A 7702-nucleotide genomic window follows, 5' to 3' on the forward strand; every position below is an offset into this window, starting at 1 on the left:
TGGCAGCAGCAAGCTCCTGTTTTCCTCCACACAGCTCCACCCTTCCCTTCGTCCAGTAGTCAGGGCTGGCCACCTCCCCTGACTGATGGTGGGTGGGGTTATCTGGGTGAAGTCTCCGTACTAGGGCCCAGCCCACCAGGGTACCCGGATGACCTGGACCTGGACTTTTTACGTTAGTGAGTCCTGTACTTGCCCTTTGCTGTGGGTCTGGTGGTGCTTGCCTAACATCCTCTCCCTCTCCCTGCCAATGCTGGCTTTGGTTGGGGGTTAAGCATGTCAAGGGCCTGGTCCAATCTCTCAGGACCTTGGGTCACCTTGGAACTCTGACATTTCAGCATATATATATATATATATATATATATATATATATATATCTTTTTCTTTCAAACACCTCCAGTTATAGGAATCAACTGCTGTCAGCCTAGATTCCTGGATTCAGAAGCATTTTTAAAATTAGTGAATTCCCCAAGGAAACAGGGTATTGAATGCTGACTTGCCTCTGAGTGTCACCTGTGGAGTCGTGGCTCTGCAGGACATTCTACACTGCCTTCAGACAGAGGGTTTGGTGTCTTTTTTTTTTGCATTTTTTTATTGTAATTAGTAAAAGGGTTACATGATATTTGCCAGATAGAAGGTGCATTGATTCACGTACATTGATACCCTTTCACATGTCTTGGTACCCATTTCCCTCCCCCCCCCACCCCCCACCCGTCTTGGTTTTCCCCCCTTCCCTATCAAATTTCAAATAACCAAATACAAATAAATTCAATATATCAGATAACAAAGTGAGATACTATAACAATATGAGATACCCAAGGGACAGCAAAGGAGATGAGAGACAACATAGTACATTAAGGACAACAATCATTCGTTATATGGCTTTTGTTTCAATATCCTGGAGGTCCTTTCAATTAGCTTCATACTATATGGCCTTATGTATCAAAATTTTGCTCTATTGCAGATCTCTGCTAGTAGAGCCCAAGGTTTCTACTGATTATGACAAATGAGGGAAACCATTCAGCCTAAGTTCCTTTGAGTCTGGCTTACTTCACTTAATATGATTTTTTCTAAGTCTTTCCATTTCCTAACAAATGGGGCAATGTCATTCTTTCTGACAGCAGCATAGAATTCCATTGTGTACAAATACCACAACATGTTGATCCACTCATCAACTGAGGGACATCTAGGTTGGTTCCATATCTTTGCTATGGTGAATAGTGCTGCAATGAACATTGATGTGCTAGTGGATTTAGTATGCCCTTGTTTCTGGATGGTTGGGTAAATGCCAAGTAGTGGAATTGCTGGGTCATAGGGGAGCTCTATGTTTAGCCTTTTGAGGCACTGCCACACTGCTTTCCATAGTGGTTGAACGAGTTTGCACTCCCACCAACAGTGTAGTAGTGATCCCTCCTGGCCACATCCCCTCCAGCATCTGTTATTATTCGTTTTCCTGATCCTGGCCATTCTAACTGGAGTGAGGTGGAATCTTAGAGTTGTTTTGATTTGCATTTCTTTTATGACCAGAGATGTTGAGCATTTCTTCATGTGTCTATAGGCCATTTTTGTTTCTTCTTCAGAGAAGACTCTCTTTAAGTCTTTGGCCCATCTTTTAATGGGATGGTTGTTACTTTGGAGGTTAGTTTTGGAGTGATTCAATTTTTTGAGTTGTTGATATATTTTAGATATGAGGCCTTTGTCCGTTGTTTGGTTGGTGAAGATCTTCTCCCACTCTGTAGGCTTCCTGATTAGTTTACTAGCTATGTCCTTTGCCGTACAAAAGCTCTGCAGTTTAATGCAGTCCCACTTATCCAGCCTTTCTCTGATTTGTTGTGATTCTTGGTCCTTATTAAGAAAGTTTTGACCTGTGCCAAGGAGGCCTAGTGTATCTCCTATTCCTTCCTGTAAAGTTTTCTTATCTGTTCATATACATGCCCACAGAAATCGTGGTCTCTGACAAGACTGTGAATGGTAATGGAAGTCTCCAATCATAATTTCAGGCTTTGTTTTTTTCTCATTTCAGTATTTATTAATGAAACTGTGCTACAAAGAGAGAAAATAGGGGCCGGGAGTTTGGCCTAGTGGTTAAAGTGCTTGCCTAGCATGCGCGAAGACCCAGGTTCGATTCCTTGGTACCACATACATACAAAAAAGCTGGAAGTGGTGCTGAGGCTCAAGTGGTAGAGCTCTAACCTTGAGAAAGACCAAGGACAGTGCTCAGGCCCTGAGCTCAAGCCCAGGACTGGCAAAAAAAAAAAAACAAAGAGAGAAAATAGAAACGCTATATGAGGCCATCAGAAATTACATTTTTGTTTTAATGAAATATGTCATTCGATACTTACTCTTCTCTGTTTATATTTTTTCTAATGCTAGAATTGAACAAAGACGTATAAATAATGTATTTGTCTCTCATGACTAATTTTCTTTTCTCTATAGAAGTACTTATGCCTTTTGCATATCAATTGAGATTTATTTTAAATCTTGCAATTGATTCTACAAAATATATTGCCTTCTGGAAACACACATATAATATAGTAAATAAATTCCCAAGAAATAGTTAAATGAGCATAAAACTTTATAGAGAAAGCATAAGAATGAATGGATGTAAATAAATTGAGAGATTAGAACTTAATGTATGCATTAGCTACAATGTAACTAGTAGAGAAATATATGATTTAAAGAGCAGATCATTTAGCTGAAACTGAGTATCTCTGAAAATAAAGATTCAATGAATCCTATATGGAAGAATATAGCTATACATAAAATACAATTGTTTTTTTCCAAGCCATTGCCCAGACTCTGAGAAGTTATATGTAAAAGAATGTCTCTTTATAGGAATTCACGCCTTAATAATCACGAGTTGAAGTCCTGGAATGATTTCCTGAGCATGCTCACTTTTGATAAACACCAGCAAATTCCTATCCCAAGCCCGAGGCCACGGTGCTGGGGAAGCCTTTCCATCGCAGAGATTTGTCCAGTATAGGTTTCCATGTGTCCTAAAACAATGGGCAGTGAAGACCTTCCAGTCTATGGACCACTACAAATTTAGCAAATTATCTGAGTCTCTAGGCTGCTACAAGCACATTCACTTTCTGAGTGTTAAGACCTTTAATACTTGAAGCTACAGGAATATTTGGATATAGAAAAGAATTCTACATATGACTGATAAACACACTTTTAATAAAAGCAAAGTAGGGATGTGAAAAACACACATACACACATTTAACATACTTTCTGGTACTAGGAAGAAAGGAAACAAAGTATTATGGGAAGGATATGAAATGGTACTTTTTCTTAGTTATAAAAATTGAAAGTTCTTTTTCCCCAAAGGGAATTGTGTTGTCTGTCTTTCTTTCTTTCTTTCTTTCTTTCTTTCTTTCTTTCTTTCTTTCTTTCTTTCTTTCTTTCTTTCTTTTGTGTTATGCATCTTTCATTAGTTCTGAGTAACAAAGCTTGGAGTGTACTTTTTCCTCTGGAACAATATCTCTATTAGAGCATATAGCAAAACAACTCAAAAAATATATTTAGGGGCCAGGAGTTTGGTGTAGTGGTAGAGTAATTGCTTAGCATGCACAAAGACCAGGGTTCAATTCCTCGGTACCACATACATAGAAAAAAAGCCAGGAGTGGTGCTGAGGCTCAAGTGGTAGAGCTCTAGTCTTGAGAAAATCCAAGGACAGTGCTCAGGCCCTGAGCTCAAGCCCAGGACTGGCAAAAAAAAATAGATTTAGTTTAATCCTTTAAAATAAAACTAGAAAGGCTTCATAGGAATACATCTACACATCCCATTTACTCTGCTAACCAAATATATCCATTTTCTCAGCAGAAAAAATGGACAGATCAAGTGTGTGGAATGAAGGAGAAAAACAAACTGGCAATGCTACTGAGTTCTAGCACCGCAGTGCCCTACCACCGCAGAGCAGAGCCGTGGTGACGGCGTCATGTCACTTGCCACCACGGCCTGGACCCCACTCAGCCAGTCAGGGTGGCCATGGAAGTTCTTTGTGGTCTCCGTTGATTTTAATGAGTCTTCCTTTCTACATCTGCTGCTGTCTCCCTCTTACAGTTTTTAGTTAGCACCCATTAATTGTGCAGGGGCTGTCCTTGTGACCTTTCCACACAGGCAATACATCTGGATTAAAGTGAGCCTCTATGACACGCCCTTTCTTCCTCCCCTGAAGTTTCATGGCTCCATTTTCATCGCGCAGACTGAGTGTTCCTCCAGTGAAAACACCTTCTGATATGGCGGAGCTTCTCCTTGCAGAAACACCTAGCGCCAGTTTCTTGAAAGAGTTACAGAAACAAGTGAAGTAAGACCCAAGTGTGAAAAGACAAGTGTTCATCTCTGTTCTGCCTTATTCACTAAAACAGGCGCACATTGACACACAAGCATGCACGCACAGACACACACACACGCAGACACACACGCACACACGCACACACACACACCACCTTCAAGGCAGCAACTCAGAGAAGCAGCTTTCGCTAATGGCAGACAGACCTGGCAGAAATCTCTTATCTAGTTTTCCCAAGAACAAGTTCAGACTTTTTACACAGAGTATCTTCAGTATCTTCAATAGTGAAAAGATCCAAAAATAATTTGAAAGTCAGGGAGGAGCTGGGAAGAGGATACTGGCATTGCCTTTATTGTGTAGCAAGGCCTGAAGAAACCCTAGGTAATCTGGGCATTTATTTACTTACAGTCAAACACAATGGATAGGTTTTCTGCCATAATGATTAAATCATGGTAATCACAGTTTTCATAAATCAAGTAGATAATTTCGTGCATTTTCGGTCTCTCGGCATCATGGACGATCTCTTCCAGTAACAATTCATTAAATAAATTATCCCTGTGTTAACTCTGCTCATTATGACTCACTCATCAGAGGGAGACAGCGGCTGGGTGTGAAAAGAGGGAAGATGATGGTGGCACATTCACAGCACCCGTGTTCTTGGGAGAGGGCGGGCGGCCGTTCCCTTTTCTGATGCAGTTGGTGGAGTGAGTGTGCAGCTTTCAGAAGCAGGAAAGGGTGCACCCCCTCCTCCCCCCACCGTGGGAGGCCTCCCTGCAGGCTCTGTCCCCTAACCCCCTGCCTATTCACAAAGAAGGACATGCTGACTTGAGGGACAAAGAAGCAAAGGTCTGTTCTTTCTTTTCTTCAAGAAAAGGCAGTAAAGGTTTGTTTGTTCCGCTAGGCAAAATTACAGATTATATCCTCAGAGAGATAATTGTATGTCTAACAGATGTCTCATATTTAAAAGGAGTGCAGGAAATAGATTTGGGGACACGTGATGACACGCAGCTCCCATGCCAGGGGTGGCCTTGTTTTTTTATTCCCTGGTTTGCAGGCACCACATCCCAAAAGCTACAGGCCTCCGCTGACAGTTCCTCCCTGAGGACAAAAACAGATGCGAGGGCTGGGGCGGTGGAAGGGGGATGGCCGAGCAGGGGTCGTGGTGGTGGTAGCTCAGGGACAATGCCAATCTGGAGCACATACATGCACATGTGCATATGTACATGTACACACACACACACACACACACACACACACACACACTGTATTAAGAAAATTTTAGTGGTAGAATTCCCTGGCAAGAAGAGTTCCATGTGGACAGTTGAGGCTCCTCCCTCCCTCCCGGAACCGAGACACCCACACCCCGATGTGCAGAGCCCCGGTGGACGGTGGACGAGGCACCCATCTGCTTCATCTCACCCTTCATTGAGCAGGAGGGAGGTCCAGCCACAGAAAATGGAGAGGTAGGGACAGGCTCTGTGCCCACCAACTAACACGTTCAATTGAAACCCTTTTATACAACGACTTGAAGATAATTTTAAAAAGAACCAAAGGAAAATGTTCAAAAGAGAAATATGTGAATCCATGAAGTGCACATCCGAGCACTGCCTTATCCATCTCTCCACCTCAGAGCTTTCCTGCCTTGTTTTCTCAGCACTTAAGGAATGGCAGAGTTAAAAACAAGCCCTCCGTTTATGTTGAATTATTTTCATCCAATTTATGTCAACCTAAATAAATAAAAAGCCTAGTTTCTTTTTATTTCTTATATTTAAAAATGCATTTAAAAAGCACTGGGGCTGGGAGTTTGGCCTAGTGGTAGAGTGCTTGCCTAGCGTGCATGAAGGCCCAGGTTCAATGCCTTGGTACCACAACATAGAAAAGCTGGAAGGGGAGTGGTGCAGTGGCTGACGTGGTAGAGTGCTAGCCTTGAGAAAGTCCAAGGACAGTGCTCAGGTCCTGAGCTCAAGGCCCAAGACTGGCCAAAAAAAAAAAAGAAAAAGGCACTTTTCAATTAAGACAGCACGACGCACCACAGAGAAGTTTCTCCTTGATTGCAGGCTGTGCTCAATATTGCTATTTCAGAAGATTATATGATGTATTTGAAAAAAGCAAACCCAGTTATCATTAATAATAACATAGTAAACAGCTCGCTGGTCCCTAACATCCAGTAGTCATAGTAAGCTGCAGATATAGAAAATCTTAAGAATAATTGATTTAAGGAAATGCAACTGTCAACAAGTAAAATGGTGTGATTATTTTGTCTGGACTTCCAGCTGAGGAACAATTTACATCAACAAACTAATTCTTTTTTTCAGTTCTTAACAAGTTTGTCTCTTAATTCATGGGCATGCTCAACCTTGTTAAATGAAACTTGTGTAAAGCATAAATATTGATCTGTGTTTTGAAGGCAGCAAACACACCCTGGGAGTTGAAGATGGAGACAGTGTGGAGATGCGATTACAGAGATGCCCAGGGTCCAGGTGGCGGTGGAGTTCCGTCCGGCTGCCTGTGAGTCTCTCCCAAGACTACCAGCTCACCATCAGGTAGGCTGTGAAGAAACTAGCTCTCCAACTCCGATCCCAAAGATGGATTGTGCGGGGTGTGTGTGTGTGTGTGTGTGTGTGTGTGAGAGAGAGAGAGAGAGAGAGAGAGAGAGAGAGAGAGAGAGAGAGAGAGAGAGAGAGAGAGGAAGAGAGGAAGAGAGAGAGAGGAAGAGGAAGAGAGAGAGAGGAAGAGAGAGAGAGTGCCGAGCAGTTAAGAACTCTGGATGCAAAGGTTAAATAATGAACCAGTAAAATGTAAGAATTGCGTGTAACCTCTACCCACCCTTTCTTTCTTCTTCAAAGCAGGGGCACTGATGGGCAGTGGAGCCCTGAGAATGTCCATGAAGACAGGAATCAGGAGTGAGTGCGAGAGCTGGGGATACAGAGGGATGTCTGCAGATTCATTTTCTGCTGTGATGAAGATCCTCTGTTCAGGGCAGCTGGTTCAGCCACCCACTGAATGCTAACATTACGTAGCTTGAAAGTGACAATCATCATCAAGTATACAATTACAGATGCTGGCTGGAGGTGGAGGTGGGGGAAGAAACCCGATTACATTGCAACATGAATGTAACCACTTTGGAAGGCAGTTTGGAGATTCTTTGAAAAACAAAATAAACATAGAACTACCCTGCAATCCAGAGATACCACTCGTGGCATCCATCCAGAACATTGCAAGTCAGGATGTGGTAAAGACACTTGCATATCCATGTTCATTGCTATTCGTTAACTATTCATGAGAGCCAAGTTAGGAAACAGCCCAGATGCCCTGCAATGGACCAATGCATGGAGAAAATGTGGTATCTAGACATACACAATGGACTTGTACTCCTCTATCAAAAAGAGGAATATCGTGTCATTTGCAGA

Source organism: Megascapheus bottae, chromosome 8 (genome assembly GCF_031878675.1).
Source record: "Megascapheus bottae isolate mThoBot1 chromosome 8, mThoBot2.hap1, whole genome shotgun sequence".
Taxonomy (NCBI): Eukaryota; Metazoa; Chordata; class Mammalia; order Rodentia; family Geomyidae; genus Megascapheus; species Megascapheus bottae.